The sequence below is a fragment of the Oncorhynchus mykiss genome, unplaced genomic scaffold (assembly GCF_013265735.2).
Source record: "Oncorhynchus mykiss isolate Arlee unplaced genomic scaffold, USDA_OmykA_1.1 un_scaffold_501, whole genome shotgun sequence".
Classification (NCBI taxonomy): Eukaryota; Metazoa; Chordata; class Actinopteri; order Salmoniformes; family Salmonidae; genus Oncorhynchus; species Oncorhynchus mykiss.
Genome location: NW_023493948.1, coordinates 40,489 through 56,638, shown reverse-complemented (window position 1 = coordinate 56,638; position 16,150 = coordinate 40,489). Strand labels below are relative to the sequence as shown.

At 41.0% G+C, this 16,150-nt stretch overlaps 17 non-coding genes across 17 annotated transcripts; all 17 read right to left on the bottom strand.

Annotated features, from left to right (window-relative positions):
* Positions 1-190: 190 nt before the first annotated feature.
* Positions 191-273, bottom strand: trnal-cag. The gene has a single exon. It is a non-coding gene; the product is annotated as a tRNA-Leu (tRNA).
* A 1,357-nt stretch (positions 274-1,630) lies between these two features.
* Positions 1,631-1,712, bottom strand: trnas-aga. The gene has a single exon. It is a non-coding gene; the product is annotated as a tRNA-Ser (tRNA).
* Positions 1,713-2,018: 306 nt separating this feature from the next.
* Positions 2,019-2,101, bottom strand: trnal-cag. The gene has a single exon. It is a non-coding gene; the product is annotated as a tRNA-Leu (tRNA).
* A 1,357-nt stretch (positions 2,102-3,458) lies between these two features.
* On the bottom strand, positions 3,459-3,540 carry trnas-aga. The gene has a single exon. It is a non-coding gene; the product is annotated as a tRNA-Ser (tRNA).
* Positions 3,541-3,846: 306 nt separating this feature from the next.
* On the bottom strand, positions 3,847-3,929 carry trnal-cag. Its single transcript has one exon. It is a non-coding gene; the product is annotated as a tRNA-Leu (tRNA).
* A 1,357-nt stretch (positions 3,930-5,286) lies between these two features.
* Positions 5,287-5,368, bottom strand: trnas-aga. Its single transcript has one exon. It is a non-coding gene; the product is annotated as a tRNA-Ser (tRNA).
* Positions 5,369-5,674: 306 nt separating this feature from the next.
* trnal-cag lies at positions 5,675-5,757 on the bottom strand. The gene has a single exon. It is a non-coding gene; the product is annotated as a tRNA-Leu (tRNA).
* A 1,357-nt stretch (positions 5,758-7,114) lies between these two features.
* Positions 7,115-7,196, bottom strand: trnas-aga. The gene has a single exon. It is a non-coding gene; the product is annotated as a tRNA-Ser (tRNA).
* A 306-nt stretch (positions 7,197-7,502) lies between these two features.
* Positions 7,503-7,585, bottom strand: trnal-cag. The gene has a single exon. It is a non-coding gene; the product is annotated as a tRNA-Leu (tRNA).
* Positions 7,586-8,942: 1,357 nt separating this feature from the next.
* trnas-aga lies at positions 8,943-9,024 on the bottom strand. The gene has a single exon. It is a non-coding gene; the product is annotated as a tRNA-Ser (tRNA).
* A 306-nt stretch (positions 9,025-9,330) lies between these two features.
* trnal-cag lies at positions 9,331-9,413 on the bottom strand. Its single transcript has one exon. It is a non-coding gene; the product is annotated as a tRNA-Leu (tRNA).
* Positions 9,414-10,770: 1,357 nt separating this feature from the next.
* On the bottom strand, positions 10,771-10,852 carry trnas-aga. The gene has a single exon. It is a non-coding gene; the product is annotated as a tRNA-Ser (tRNA).
* Positions 10,853-11,158: 306 nt separating this feature from the next.
* Positions 11,159-11,241, bottom strand: trnal-cag. Its single transcript has one exon. It is a non-coding gene; the product is annotated as a tRNA-Leu (tRNA).
* A 1,357-nt stretch (positions 11,242-12,598) lies between these two features.
* On the bottom strand, positions 12,599-12,680 carry trnas-aga. Its single transcript has one exon. It is a non-coding gene; the product is annotated as a tRNA-Ser (tRNA).
* A 306-nt stretch (positions 12,681-12,986) lies between these two features.
* trnal-cag lies at positions 12,987-13,069 on the bottom strand. Its single transcript has one exon. It is a non-coding gene; the product is annotated as a tRNA-Leu (tRNA).
* Positions 13,070-14,426: 1,357 nt separating this feature from the next.
* On the bottom strand, positions 14,427-14,508 carry trnas-aga. The gene has a single exon. It is a non-coding gene; the product is annotated as a tRNA-Ser (tRNA).
* A 306-nt stretch (positions 14,509-14,814) lies between these two features.
* Positions 14,815-14,897, bottom strand: trnal-cag. The gene has a single exon. It is a non-coding gene; the product is annotated as a tRNA-Leu (tRNA).
* Positions 14,898-16,150: the final 1,253 nt, after the last annotated feature.

Sequence of the window (16,150 nt, the reverse complement as noted above, 5' to 3'; positions counted from 1 at the left end):
AAATGTTCCCCTCATTCATTTGTTATTAAGTCCAGCTGTTTTCTTATTTAACCTTGATCTTTGCTCAGCTCCAGAAGGTCTGCATTTGAGAGTGTTTATTATGAATTGTTATTTCACTGTGTGAAGTTGTTATTTCATCATTCTTATTATTACTGCTGAGCAGCATGACTCCTGAGAGGCACTAAAAAACTGTCAGAAGTGGGATTTGAACCCACGCCTCCATGGGAGACTGCGACCTGAACGCAGCGCCTTAGACCGCTCGGCCATCCTGACTACAGCACAGTAACTGGGTATCGGGTTAAAGTGTATGCGGTAAAAGTAGAAATATGAACAACGCTCTAAAATCACCACAGAGACCAGAACAACTATGCACGATACTGACTTGCACTTTCAATAGTCATTTGTTTTTATAAATTAAAAAGTCCAGTCATTGATTTAACCTCAATATGGCCTTCAATGGGAAAGAGTAGTAAATCGTCATTGAATGAGCGCTAAACTGGCATCAGAATATGGCCATTCTGATATAAATGATAAAATTCCTCAGATAAGACTGAAAAAGTGTCTGGAAATATCAGCAACCATCAGGGTAAGAGTGACAACAGGTCCACATGGGGGAAATCCTTACAAATGGCTTAATGAGTCATTTCAACGCAATCGTGTTATTATTTATTTTTAGGGTTTAACAAGGCAGCTCACCTGTGACTTGACATTAGATGCGGCGACTTTGATTACCCTGCAGACGATATTTTTGTTCTTCCCGCCAATACAATCCACTGACAACGACCGACGAGTTCTGCGTTCCGAGATTATTTTTGTTATTTGCCTGTTTGGGGCCCGCCTGTGAAATTGCGCGATTCTTGCAATTCTCTTTCAGCCTCTCATCAACTAGCTGTTTTTGCAGAATATTAAAAATACGATAGTTATTCACTACTCATATTAACTAGGTGTCATTTACGTTACCTTAAGTCATTTATTTTTCAACTGGATTTTACAAAGGTGCATGACATGCAGGCGCTAAAAAGTTGTCAGGAGGGGGTTTCAAACCATGCCTATAGGGGAGTCTGCGACCTGAATGACTTAATGGTTATTTTCAATGCAATCAAGTTTTTTCTTTTTCTTTTAGGGTTTAACAAGGTTTCTCACCTGTTACCTGTGGCTTGACTTTAGATGTGGCCAGTTCGATTACCCTGCAGACTATAAGAGTGTCTTCAGAATATGGCCAATTTGACATGAATTTAAAAATGCCTCAGATAGGACCAAAAAAGTGTCTGGAGCTTCCCGTCAGGGTAAGAGTGACAACAGGTTTCCACATGTCAAAATGGGGGAAATCTTAGCAAATGGCTTCATGGTTATTCATGAGAATCGTGTTGTTGTATTGTTGAGTGTATCATGGGATCTCACCTGAAATCTGTGGCTTGACTACAAACCTGTAACCTATGCTACTGTGGCCTATAGAGCTAGAAGGCTGGATAACCAGGTGTGTAAAGGTGTGAAGTGGGACAGATGGCCTGCAGTCCTATCCCAAATGGACAACTAATCCCTATGTACTTGCGGAGATCTGAGAGGATGCGATTGGTATAAGAAACACGACTAAACTTCAACCTCCGGAGGGGTCAAAAAAATGCATTTTCGTTGTCGGCAGGATTTGAACCTGCGCAGGAAGATCCTAATGGATTTCTAGTCCATCGCCTTAACCACTCGGCCACGACAACGTTGACAGAAGAAAACAGGCTTGTTAGGAGTGAATGGGCCAACAGGCATAGCCTACAGAAAGTGAAATTTAACAACTGAAAGATAATGCAGTAACTCATTATAATGCAATAACACAAAATGTTCCCCTCATTCATTTGTTATTAAGTCCAGCTGTTTTCTTATTTAACCTTGATCTTTGCTCAGCTCCAGAAGGTCTGCATTTGAGAGTGTTTATTATGAATTGTTATTTCACTGTGTGAAGTTGTTATTTCATCATTCTTATTATTACTGCTGAGCAGCATGACTCCTGAGAGGCACTAAAAAACTGTCAGAAGTGGGATTTGAACCCACGCCTCCATGGGAGACTGCGACCTGAACGCAGCGCCTTAGACCGCTCGGCCATCCTGACTACAGCACAGTAACTGGGTATCGGGTTAAAGTGTATGCGGTAAAAGTAGAAATATGAACAACGCTCTAAAATCACCACAGAGACCAGAACAACTATGCACGATACTGACTTGCACTTTCAATAGTCATTTGTTTTTATAAATTAAAAAGTCCAGTCATTGATTTAACCTCAATATGGCCTTCAATGGGAAAGAGTAGTAAATCGTCATTGAATGAGCGCTAAACTGGCATCAGAATATGGCCATTCTGATATAAATGATAAAATTCCTCAGATAAGACTGAAAAAGTGTCTGGAAATATCAGCAACCATCAGGGTAAGAGTGACAACAGGTCCACATGGGGGAAATCCTTACAAATGGCTTAATGGGTCATTTCAACGCAATCGTGTTATTATTTATTTTTAGGGTTTAACAAGGCAGCTCACCTGTGACTTGACATTAGATGCGGCGACTTCGATTACCCTGCAGACGATATTTTTGTTCTTCCCGCCAATACAATCCACTGACAACGACCGACGAGTTCTGCGTTCCGAGATTATTTTTGTTATTTGCCTGTTTGGGGCCCGCCTGTGAAATTGCGCGATTCTTGCAATTCTCTTTCAGCCTCTCATCAACTAGCTGTTTTTGCAGAATATTAAAAATACGATAGTTATTCACTACTCATATTAACTAGGTGTCATTTACGTTACCTTAAGTCATTTATTTTTCAACTGGATTTTACAAAGGTGCATGACATGCAGGCGCTAAAAAGTTGTCAGGAGGGGGTTTCAAACCATGCCTATAGGGGAGTCTGCGACCTGAATGACTTAATGGTTATTTTCAATGCAATCAAGTTTTTTCTTTTTCTTTTAGGGTTTAACAAGGTTTCTCACCTGTTACCTGTGGCTTGACTTTAGATGTGGCCAGTTCGATTACCCTGCAGACTATAAGAGTGTCTTCAGAATATGGCCAATTTGACATGAATTTAAAAATGCCTCAGATAGGACCAAAAAAGTGTCTGGAGCTTCCCGTCAGGGTAAGAGTGACAACAGGTTTCCACATGTCAAAATGGGGGAAATCTTAGCAAATGGCTTCATGGTTATTCATGAGAATCGTGTTGTTGTATTGTTGAGTGTATCATGGGATCTCACCTGAAATCTGTGGCTTGACTACAAACCTGTAACCTATGCTACTGTGGCCTATAGAGCTAGAAGGCTGGATAACCAGGTGTGTAAAGGTGTGAAGTGGGATAGATGGCCTGCAGTCCTATCCCAAATGGACAACTAATCCCTATGTACTTGCGGAGATCTGAGAGGATGCGATTGGTATAAGAAACACGACTAAACTTCAACCTCCGGAGGGGTCAAAAAAATGCATTTTCGTTGTCGGCAGGATTTGAACCTGCGCAGGAAGATCCTAATGGATTTCTAGTCCATCGCCTTAACCACTCGGCCACGACAACGTTGACAGAAGAAAACAGGCTTGTTAGGAGTGAATGGGCCAACAGGCATAGCCTACAGAAAGTGAAATTTAACAACTGAAAGATAATGCAGTAACTCATTATAATGCAATAACACAAAATGTTCCCCTCATTCATTTGTTATTAAGTCCAGCTGTTTTCTTATTTAACCTTGATCTTTGCTCAGCTCCAGAAGGTCTGCATTTGAGAGTGTTTATTATGAATTGTTATTTCACTGTGTGAAGTTGTTATTTCATCATTCTTATTATTACTGCTGAGCAGCATGACTCCTGAGAGGCACTAAAAAACTGTCAGAAGTGGGATTTGAACCCACGCCTCCATGGGAGACTGCGACCTGAACGCAGCGCCTTAGACCGCTCGGCCATCCTGACTACAGCACAGTAACTGGGTATCGGGTTAAAGTGTATGCGGTAAAAGTAGAAATATGAACAACGCTCTAAAATCACCACAGAGACCAGAACAACTATGCACGATACTGACTTGCACTTTCAATAGTCATTTGTTTTTATAAATTAAAAAGTCCAGTCATTGATTTAACCTCAATATGGCCTTCAATGGGAAAGAGTAGTAAATCGTCATTGAATGAGCGCTAAACTGGCATCAGAATATGGCCATTCTGATATAAATGATAAAATTCCTCAGATAAGACTGAAAAAGTGTCTGGAAATATCAGCAACCATCAGGGTAAGAGTGACAACAGGTCCACATGGGGGAAATCCTTACAAATGGCTTAATGGGTCATTTCAACGCAATCGTGTTATTATTTATTTTTAGGGTTTAACAAGGCAGCTCACCTGTGACTTGACATTAGATGCGGCGACTTCGATTACCCTGCAGACGATATTTTTGTTCTTCCCGCCAATACAATCCACTGACAACGACCGACGAGTTCTGCGTTCCGAGATTATTTTTGTTATTTGCCTGTTTGGGGCCCGCCTGTGAAATTGCGCGATTCTTGCAATTCTCTTTCAGCCTCTCATCAACTAGCTGTTTTTGCAGAATATTAAAAATACGATAGTTATTCACTACTCATATTAACTAGGTGTCATTTACGTTACCTTAAGTCATTTATTTTTCAACTGGATTTTACAAAGGTGCATGACATGCAGGCGCTAAAAAGTTGTCAGGAGGGGGTTTCAAACCATGCCTATAGGGGAGTCTGCGACCTGAATGACTTAATGGTTATTTTCAATGCAATCGAGTTTTTTCTTTTTCTTTTAGGGTTTAACAAGGTTTCTCACCTGTTACCTGTGGCTTGACTTTAGATGTGGCCAGTTCGATTACCCTGCAGACTATAAGAGTGTCTTCAGAATATGGCCAATTTGACATGAATTTAAAAATGCCTCAGATAGGACCAAAAAAGTGTCTGGAGCTTCCCGTCAGGGTAAGAGTGACAACAGGTTTCCACATGTCAAAATGGGGGAAATCTTAGCAAATGGCTTAATGGTTATTCATGAGAATCGTGTTGTTGTATTGTTGAGTGTATCATGGGATCTCACCTGAAATCTGTGGCTTGACTACAAACCTGTAACCTATGCTACTGTGGCCTATAGAGCTAGAAGGCTGGATAACCAGGTGTGTAAAGGTGTGAAGTGGGATAGATGGCCTGCAGTCCTATCCCAAATGGACAACTAATCCCTATGTACTTGCGGAGATCTGAGAGGATGCGATTGGTATAAGAAACACGACTAAACTTCAACCTCCGGAGGGGTCAAAAAAATGCATTTTCGTTGTCGGCAGGATTTGAACCTGCGCAGGAAGATCCTAATGGATTTCTAGTCCATCGCCTTAACCACTCGGCCACGACAACGTTGACAGAAGAAAACAGGCTTGTTAGGAGTGAATGGGCCAACAGGCATAGCCTACAGAAAGTGAAATTTAACAACTGAAAGATAATGCAGTAACTCATTATAATGCAATAACACAAAATGTTCCCCTCATTCATTTGTTATTAAGTCCAGCTGTTTTCTTATTTAACCTTGATCTTTGCTCAGCTCCAGAAGGTCTGCATTTGAGAGTGTTTATTATGAATTGTTATTTCACTGTGTGAAGTTGTTATTTCATCATTCTTATTATTACTGCTGAGCAGCATGACTCCTGAGAGGCACTAAAAAACTGTCAGAAGTGGGATTTGAACCCACGCCTCCATGGGAGACTGCGACCTGAACGCAGCGCCTTAGACCGCTCGGCCATCCTGACTACAGCACAGTAACTGGGTATCGGGTTAAAGTGTATGCGGTAAAAGTAGAAATATGAACAACGCTCTAAAATCACCACAGAGACCAGAACAACTATGCACGATACTGACTTGCACTTTCAATAGTCATTTGTTTTTATAAATTAAAAAGTCCAGTCATTGATTTAACCTCAATATGGCCTTCAATGGGAAAGAGTAGTAAATCGTCATTGAATGAGCGCTAAACTGGCATCAGAATATGGCCATTCTGATATAAATGATAAAATTCCTCAGATAAGACTGAAAAAGTGTCTGGAAATATCAGCAACCATCAGGGTAAGAGTGACAACAGGTCCACATGGGGGAAATCCTTACAAATGGCTTAATGAGTCATTTCAACGCAATCGTGTTATTATTTATTTTTAGGGTTTAACAAGGCAGCTCACCTGTGACTTGACATTAGATGCGGCGACTTCGATTACCCTGCAGACGATATTTTTGTTCTTCCCGCCAATACAATCCACTGACAACGACCGACGAGTTCTGCGTTCCGAGATTATTTTTGTTATTTGCCTGTTTGGGGCCCGCCTGTGAAATTGCGCGATTCTTGCAATTCTCTTTCAGCCTCTCATCAACTAGCTGTTTTTGCAGAATATTAAAAATACGATAGTTATTCACTACTCATATTAACTAGGTGTCATTTACGTTACCTTAAGTCATTTATTTTTCAACTGGATTTTACAAAGGTGCATGACATGCAGGCGCTAAAAAGTTGTCAGGAGGGGGTTTCAAACCATGCCTATAGGGGAGTCTGCGACCTGAATGACTTAATGGTTATTTTCAATGCAATCAAGTTTTTTCTTTTTCTTTTAGGGTTTAACAAGGTTTCTCACCTGTTACCTGTGGCTTGACTTTAGATGTGGCCAGTTCGATTACCCTGCAGACTATAAGAGTGTCTTCAGAATATGGCCAATTTGACATGAATTTAAAAATGCCTCAGATAGGACCAAAAAAGTGTCTGGAGCTTCCCGTCAGGGTAAGAGTGACAACAGGTTTCCACATGTCAAAATGGGGGAAATCTTAGCAAATGGCTTCATGGTTATTCATGAGAATCGTGTTGTTGTATTGTTGAGTGTATCATGGGATCTCACCTGAAATCTGTGGCTTGACTACAAACCTGTAACCTATGCTACTGTGGCCTATAGAGCTAGAAGGCTGGATAACCAGGTGTGTAAAGGTGTGAAGTGGGATAGATGGCCTGCAGTCCTATCCCAAATGGACAACTAATCCCTATGTACTTGCGGAGATCTGAGAGGATGCGATTGGTATAAGAAACACGACTAAACTTCAACCTCCGGAGGGGTCAAAAAAATGCATTTTCGTTGTCGGCAGGATTTGAACCTGCGCAGGAAGATCCTAATGGATTTCTAGTCCATCGCCTTAACCACTCGGCCACGACAACGTTGACAGAAGAAAACAAGCTTGTTAGGAGTGAATGGGCCAACAGGCATAGCCTACAGAAAGTGAAATTTAACAACTGAAAGATAATGCAGTAACTCATTATAATGCAATAACACAAAATGTTCCCCTCATTCATTTGTTATTAAGTCCAGCTGTTTTCTTATTTAACCTTGATCTTTGCTCAGCTCCAGAAGGTCTGCATTTGAGAGTGTTTATTATGAATTGTTATTTCACTGTGTGAAGTTGTTATTTCATCATTCTTATTATTACTGCTGAGCAGCATGACTCCTGAGAGGCACTAAAAAACTGTCAGAAGTGGGATTTGAACCCACGCCTCCATGGGAGACTGCGACCTGAACGCAGCGCCTTAGACCGCTCGGCCATCCTGACTACAGCACAGTAACTGGGTATCGGGTTAAAGTGTATGCGGTAAAAGTAGAAATATGAACAACGCTCTAAAATCACCACAGAGACCAGAACAACTATGCACGATACTGACTTGCACTTTCAATAGTCATTTGTTTTTATAAATTAAAAAGTCCAGTCATTGATTTAACCTCAATATGGCCTTCAATGGGAAAGAGTAGTAAATCGTCATTGAATGAGCGCTAAACTGGCATCAGAATATGGCCATTCTGATATAAATGATAAAATTCCTCAGATAAGACTGAAAAAGTGTCTGGAAATATCAGCAACCATCAGGGTAAGAGTGACAACAGGTCCACATGGGGGAAATCCTTACAAATGGCTTAATGAGTCATTTCAACGCAATCGTGTTATTATTTATTTTTAGGGTTTAACAAGGCAGCTCACCTGTGACTTGACATTAGATGCGGCGACTTTGATTACCCTGCAGACGATATTTTTGTTCTTCCCGCCAATACAATCCACTGACAACGACCGACGAGTTCTGCGTTCCGAGATTATTTTTGTTATTTGCCTGTTTGGGGCCCGCCTGTGAAATTGCGCGATTCTTGCAATTCTCTTTCAGCCTCTCATCAACTAGCTGTTTTTGCAGAATATTAAAAATACGATAGTTATTCACTACTCATATTAACTAGGTGTCATTTACGTTACCTTAAGTCATTTATTTTTCAACTGGATTTTACAAAGGTGCATGACATGCAGGCGCTAAAAAGTTGTCAGGAGGGGGTTTCAAACCATGCCTATAGGGGAGTCTGCGACCTGAATGACTTAATGGTTATTTTCAATGCAATCAAGTTTTTTCTTTTTCTTTTAGGGTTTAACAAGGTTTCTCACCTGTTACCTGTGGCTTGACTTTAGATGTGGCCAGTTCGATTACCCTGCAGACTATAAGAGTGTCTTCAGAATATGGCCAATTTGACATGAATTTAAAAATGCCTCAGATAGGACCAAAAAAGTGTCTGGAGCTTCCCGTCAGGGTAAGAGTGACAACAGGTTTCCACATGTCAAAATGGGGGAAATCTTAGCAAATGGCTTAATGGTTATTCATGAGAATCGTGTTGTTGTATTGTTGAGTGTATCATGGGATCTCACCTGAAATCTGTGGCTTGACTACAAACCTGTAACCTATGCTACTGTGGCCTATAGAGCTAGAAGGCTGGATAACCAGGTGTGTAAAGGTGTGAAGTGGGATAGATGGCCTGCAGTCCTATCCCAAATGGACAACTAATCCCTATGTACTTGCGGAGATCTGAGAGGATGCGATTGGTATAAGAAACACGACTAAACTTCAACCTCCGGAGGGGTCAAAAAAATGCATTTTCGTTGTCGGCAGGATTTGAACCTGCGCAGGAAGATCCTAATGGATTTCTAGTCCATCGCCTTAACCACTCGGCCACGACAACGTTGACAGAAGAAAACAGGCTTGTTAGGAGTGAATGGGCCAACAGGCATAGCCTACAGAAAGTGAAATTTAACAACTGAAAGATAATGCAGTAACTCATTATAATGCAATAACACAAAATGTTCCCCTCATTCATTTGTTATTAAGTCCAGCTGTTTTCTTATTTAACCTTGATCTTTGCTCAGCTCCAGAAGGTCTGCATTTGAGAGTGTTTATTATGAATTGTTATTTCACTGTGTGAAGTTGTTATTTCATCATTCTTATTATTACTGCTGAGCAGCATGACTCCTGAGAGGCACTAAAAAACTGTCAGAAGTGGGATTTGAACCCACGCCTCCATGGGAGACTGCGACCTGAACGCAGCGCCTTAGACCGCTCGGCCATCCTGACTACAGCACAGTAACTGGGTATCGGGTTAAAGTGTATGCGGTAAAAGTAGAAATATGAACAACGCTCTAAAATCACCACAGAGACCAGAACAACTATGCACGATACTGACTTGCACTTTCAATAGTCATTTGTTTTTATAAATTAAAAAGTCCAGTCATTGATTTAACCTCAATATGGCCTTCAATGGGAAAGAGTAGTAAATCGTCATTGAATGAGCGCTAAACTGGCATCAGAATATGGCCATTCTGATATAAATGATAAAATTCCTCAGATAAGACTGAAAAAGTGTCTGGAAATATCAGCAACCATCAGGGTAAGAGTGACAACAGGTCCACATGGGGGAAATCCTTACAAATGGCTTAATGGGTCATTTCAACGCAATCGTGTTATTATTTATTTTTAGGGTTTAACAAGGCAGCTCACCTGTGACTTGACATTAGATGCGGCGACTTCGATTACCCTGCAGACGATATTTTTGTTCTTCCCGCCAATACAATCCACTGACAACGACCGACGAGTTCTGCGTTCCGAGATTATTTTTGTTATTTGCCTGTTTGGGGCCCGCCTGTGAAATTGCGCGATTCTTGCAATTCTCTTTCAGCCTCTCATCAACTAGCTGTTTTTGCAGAATATTAAAAATACGATAGTTATTCACTACTCATATTAACTAGGTGTCATTTACGTTACCTTAAGTCATTTATTTTTCAACTGGATTTTACAAAGGTGCATGACATGCAGGCGCTAAAAAGTTGTCAGGAGGGGGTTTCAAACCATGCCTATAGGGGAGTCTGCGACCTGAATGACTTAATGGTTATTTTCAATGCAATCAAGTTTTTTCTTTTTCTTTTAGGGTTTAACAAGGTTTCTCACCTGTTACCTGTGGCTTGACTTTAGATGTGGCCAGTTCGATTACCCTGCAGACTATAAGAGTGTCTTCAGAATATGGCCAATTTGACATGAATTTAAAAATGCCTCAGATAGGACCAAAAAAGTGTCTGGAGCTTCCCGTCAGGGTAAGAGTGACAACAGGTTTCCACATGTCAAAATGGGGGAAATCTTAGCAAATGGCTTAATGGTTATTCATGAGAATCGTGTTGTTGTATTGTTGAGTGTATCATGGGATCTCACCTGAAATCTGTGGCTTGACTACAAACCTGTAACCTATGCTACTGTGGCCTATAGAGCTAGAAGGCTGGATAACCAGGTGTGTAAAGGTGTGAAGTGGGATAGATGGCCTGCAGTCCTATCCCAAATGGACAACTAATCCCTATGTACTTGCGGAGATCTGAGAGGATGCGATTGGTATAAGAAACACGACTAAACTTCAACCTCCGGAGGGGTCAAAAAAATGCATTTTCGTTGTCGGCAGGATTTGAACCTGCGCAGGAAGATCCTAATGGATTTCTAGTCCATCGCCTTAACCACTCGGCCACGACAACGTTGACAGAAGAAAACAGGCTTGTTAGGAGTGAATGGGCCAACAGGCATAGCCTACAGAAAGTGAAATTTAACAACTGAAAGATAATGCAGTAACTCATTATAATGCAATAACACAAAATGTTCCCCTCATTCATTTGTTATTAAGTCCAGCTGTTTTCTTATTTAACCTTGATCTTTGCTCAGCTCCAGAAGGTCTGCATTTGAGAGTGTTTATTATGAATTGTTATTTCACTGTGTGAAGTTGTTATTTCATCATTCTTATTATTACTGCTGAGCAGCATGACTCCTGAGAGGCACTAAAAAACTGTCAGAAGTGGGATTTGAACCCACGCCTCCATGGGAGACTGCGACCTGAACGCAGCGCCTTAGACCGCTCGGCCATCCTGACTACAGCACAGTAACTGGGTATCGGGTTAAAGTGTATGCGGTAAAAGTAGAAATATGAACAACGCTCTAAAATCACCACAGAGACCAGAACAACTATGCACGATACTGACTTGCACTTTCAATAGTCATTTGTTTTTATAAATTAAAAAGTCCAGTCATTGATTTAACCTCAATATGGCCTTCAATGGGAAAGAGTAGTAAATCGTCATTGAATGAGCGCTAAACTGGCATCAGAATATGGCCATTCTGATATAAATGATAAAATTCCTCAGATAAGACTGAAAAAGTGTCTGGAAATATCAGCAACCATCAGGGTAAGAGTGACAACAGGTCCACATGGGGGAAATCCTTACAAATGGCTTAATGGGTCATTTCAACGCAATCGTGTTATTATTTATTTTTAGGGTTTAACAAGGCAGCTCACCTGTGACTTGACATTAGATGCGGCGACTTCGATTACCCTGCAGACGATATTTTTGTTCTTCCCGCCAATACAATCCACTGACAACGACCGACGAGTTCTGCGTTCCGAGATTATTTTTGTTATTTGCCTGTTTGGGGCCCGCCTGTGAAATTGCGCGATTCTTGCAATTCTCTTTCAGCCTCTCATCAACTAGCTGTTTTTGCAGAATATTAAAAATACGATAGTTATTCACTACTCATATTAACTAGGTGTCATTTACGTTACCTTAAGTCATTTATTTTTCAACTGGATTTTACAAAGGTGCATGACATGCAGGCGCTAAAAAGTTGTCAGGAGGGGGTTTCAAACCATGCCTATAGGGGAGTCTGCGACCTGAATGACTTAATGGTTATTTTCAATGCAATCAAGTTTTTTCTTTTTCTTTTAGGGTTTAACAAGGTTTCTCACCTGTTACCTGTGGCTTGACTTTAGATGTGGCCAGTTCGATTACCCTGCAGACTATAAGAGTGTCTTCAGAATATGGCCAATTTGACATGAATTTAAAAATGCCTCAGATAGGACCAAAAAAGTGTCTGGAGCTTCCCGTCAGGGTAAGAGTGACAACAGGTTTCCACATGTCAAAATGGGGGAAATCTTAGCAAATGGCTTAATGGTTATTCATGAGAATCGTGTTGTTGTATTGTTGAGTGTATCATGGGATCTCACCTGAAATCTGTGGCTTGACTACAAACCTGTAACCTATGCTACTGTGGCCTATAGAGCTAGAAGGCTGGATAACCAGGTGTGTAAAGGTGTGAAGTGGGATAGATGGCCTGCAGTCCTATCCCAAATGGACAACTAATCCCTATGTACTTGCGGAGATCTGAGAGGATGCGATTGGTATAAGAAACACGACTAAACTTCAACCTCCGGAGGGGTCAAAAAAATGCATTTTCGTTGTCGGCAGGATTTGAACCTACGCAGGAAGATCCTAATGGATTTCTAGTCCATCGCCTTAACCACTCGGCCACGACAACGTTGACAGAAGAAAACAGGCTTGTTAGGAGTGAATGGGCCAACAGGCATAGCCTACAGAAAGTGAAATTTAACAACTGAAAGATAATGCAGTAACTCATTATAATGCAATAACACAAAATGTTCCCCTCATTCATTTGTTATTAAGTCCAGCTGTTTTCTTATTTAACCTTGATCTTTGCTCAGCTCCAGAAGGTCTGCATTTGAGAGTGTTTATTATGAATTGTTATTTCACTGTGTGAAGTTGTTATTTCATCATTCTTATTATTACTGCTGAGCAGCATGACTCCTGAGAGGCACTAAAAAACTGTCAGAAGTGGGATTTGAACCCACGCCTCCATGGGAGACTGCGACCTGAACGCAGCGCCTTAGACCGCTCGGCCATCCTGACTACAGCACAGTAACTGGGTATCGGGTTAAAGTGTATGCGGTAAAAGTAGAAATATGAACAACGCTCTAAAATCACCACAGAGACCAGAACAACTATGCACGATACTGACTTGCACTTTCAATAGTCATTTGTTTTTATAAATTAAAAAGTCCAGTCATTGATTTAACCTCAATATGGCCTTCAATGGGAAAGAGTAGTAAATCGTCATTGAATGAGCGCTAAACTGGCATCAGAATATGGCCATTCTGATATAAATGATAAAATTCCTCAGATAAGACTGAAAAAGTGTCTGGAAATATCAGCAACCATCAGGGTAAGAGTGACAACAGGTCCACATGGGGGAAATCCTTACAAATGGCTTAATGGGTCATTTCAACGCAATCGTGTTATTATTTATTTTTAGGGTTTAACAAGGCAGCTCACCTGTGACTTGACATTAGATGCGGCGACTTCGATTACCCTGCAGACGATATTTTTGTTCTTCCCGCCAATACAATCCACTGACAACGACCGACGAGTTCTGCGTTCCGAGATTATTTTTGTTATTTGCCTGTTTGGGGCCCGCCTGTGAAATTGCGCGATTCTTGCAATTCTCTTTCAGCCTCTCATCAACTAGCTGTTTTTGCAGAATATTAAAAATACGATAGTTATTCACTACTCATATTAACTAGGTGTCATTTACGTTACCTTAAGTCATTTATTTTTCAACTGGATTTTACAAAGGTGCATGACATGCAGGCGCTAAAAAGTTGTCAGGAGGGGGTTTCAAACCATGCCTATAGGGGAGTCTGCGACCTGAATGACTTAATGGTTATTTTCAATGCAATCAAGTTTTTTCTTTTTCTTTTAGGGTTTAACAAGGTTTCTCACCTGTTACCTGTGGCTTGACTTTAGATGTGGCCAGTTCGATTACCCTGCAGACTATAAGAGTGTCTTCAGAATATGGCCAATTTGACATGAATTTAAAAATGCCTCAGATAGGACCAAAAAAGTGTCTGGAGCTTCCCGTCAGGGTAAGAGTGACAACAGGTTTCCACATGTCAAAATGGGGGAAATCTTAGCAAATGGCTTCATGGTTATTCATGAGAATCGTGTTGTTGTATTGTTGAGTGTATCATGGGATCTCACCTGAAATCTGTGGCTTGACTACAAACCTGTAACCTATGCTACTGTGGCCTATAGAGCTAGAAGGCTGGATAACCAGGTGTGTAAAGGTGTGAAGTGGGATAGATGGCCTGCAGTCCTATCCCAAATGGACAACTAATCCCTATGTACTTGCGGAGATCTGAGAGGATGCGATTGGTATAAGAAACACGACTAAACTTCAACCTCCGGAGGGGTCAAAAAAATGCATTTTCGTTGTCGGCAGGATTTGAACCTGCGCAGGAAGATCCTAATGGATTTCTAGTCCATCGCCTTAACCACTCGGCCACGACAACGTTGACAGAAGAAAACAGGCTTGTTAGGAGTGAATGGGCCAACAGGCATAGCCTACAGAAAGTGAAATTTAACAACTGAAAGATAATGCAGTAACTCATTATAATGCAATAACACAAAATGTTCCCCTCATTCATTTGTTATTAAGTCCAGCTGTTTTCTTATTTAACCTTGATCTTTGCTCAGCTCCAGAAGGTCTGCATTTGAGAGTGTTTATTATGAATTGTTATTTCACTGTGTGAAGTTGTTATTTCATCATTCTTATTATTACTGCTGAGCAGCATGACTCCTGAGAGGCACTAAAAAACTGTCAGAAGTGGGATTTGAACCCACGCCTCCATGGGAGACTGCGACCTGAACGCAGCGCCTTAGACCGCTCGGCCATCCTGACTACAGCACAGTAACTGGGTATCGGGTTAAAGTGTATGCGGTAAAAGTAGAAATATGAACAACGCTCTAAAATCACCACAGAGACCAGAACAACTATGCACGATACTGACTTGCACTTTCAATAGTCATTTGTTTTTATAAATTAAAAAGTCCAGTCATTGATTTAACCTCAATATGGCCTTCAATGGGAAAGAGTAGTAAATCGTCATTGAATGAGCGCTAAACTGGCATCAGAATATGGCCATTCTGATATAAATGATAAAATTCCTCAGATAAGACTGAAAAAGTGTCTGGAAATATCAGCAACCATCAGGGTAAGAGTGACAACAGGTCCACATGGGGGAAATCCTTACAAATGGCTTAATGGGTCATTTCAACGCAATCGTGTTATTATTTATTTTTAGGGTTTAACAAGGCAGCTCACCTGTGACTTGACATTAGATGCGGCGACTTCGATTACCCTGCAGACGATATTTTTGTTCTTCCCGCCAATACAATCCACTGACAACGACCGACGAGTTCTGCGTTCCGAGATTATTTTTGTTATTTGCCTGTTTGGGGCCCGCCTGTGAAATTGCGCGATTCTTGCAATTCTCTTTCAGCCTCTCATCAACTAGCTGTTTTTGCAGAATATTAAAAATACGATAGTTATTCACTACTCATATTAACTAGGTGTCATTTACGTTACCTTAAGTCATTTATTTTTCAACTGGATTTTACAAAGGTGCATGACATGCAGGCGCTAAAAAGTTGTCAGGAGGGGGTTTCAAACCATGCCTATAGGGGAGTCTGCGACCTGAATGACTTAATGGTTATTTTCAATGCAATCAAGTTTTTTCTTTTTCTTTTAGGGTTTAACAAGGTTTCTCACCTGTTACCTGTGGCTTGACTTTAGATGTGGCCAGTTCGATTACCCTGCAGACTATAAGAGTGTCTTCAGAATATGGCCAATTTGACATGAATTTAAAAATGCCTCAGATAGGACCAAAAAGTGTCTGGAGCTTCCCGTCAGGGTAAGAGTGACAACAGGTTTCCACATGTCAAAATGGGGGAAATCTTAGCAAATGGCTTAATGGTTATTCATGAGAATCGTGTTGTTGTATTGTTGAGTGTATCATGGGATCTCACCTGAAATCTGTGGCTTGACTACAAACCTGTAACCTATGCTACTGTGGCCTATAGAGCTAGAAGGCTGGATAACCAGGTGTGTAAAGGTGTGAAGTGGGATAGATGGCCTGCAGTCCTATCCCAAAT